The sequence below is a fragment of the Penaeus monodon genome, chromosome 25, assembly GCF_015228065.2.
Source record: "Penaeus monodon isolate SGIC_2016 chromosome 25, NSTDA_Pmon_1, whole genome shotgun sequence".
NCBI lineage: Eukaryota > Metazoa > Arthropoda > Malacostraca > Decapoda > Penaeidae > Penaeus > Penaeus monodon.
In genome coordinates, this window is record NC_051410.1 from 10,293,294 (window position 1) to 10,293,568 (window position 275).

Below are 275 nucleotides of genomic sequence, written 5' to 3' on the forward strand. Positions count from 1 at the left end.
AAAAGGAGATCTCTCTTACACACACAATGAGAACGATGCAGATGCTGTTTAAATTTCAATTTGAACGCCATCCCGTGTTTACCCTGAATTTCGTCTAGCTCTCACGAGAACGAAATACACAAACTATGCTGTGTTAAATGTGTTAATGAAACCTTAGTTTCGTTTTTTTTTTTTATAGGGTTGCAAGGTTTGAATAGATACATTTGTCATCACCCTGGGCGTGGACTCGTTGGCAATCTTACCAAAGGAGAGAGAAAGTGAGCAAGTGCGATAGT

General features: G+C 39.3%; 1 protein-coding gene across 1 annotated transcript in view; it reads right to left on the reverse strand.

The window, feature by feature from the left end:
- LOC119589537 (uncharacterized PE-PGRS family protein PE_PGRS54-like) overlaps nt 1-275 on the reverse strand; it is a 34,021-nt gene that overhangs the window by 14,807 nt on the left and 18,939 nt on the right. The window lies entirely within an intron of this gene.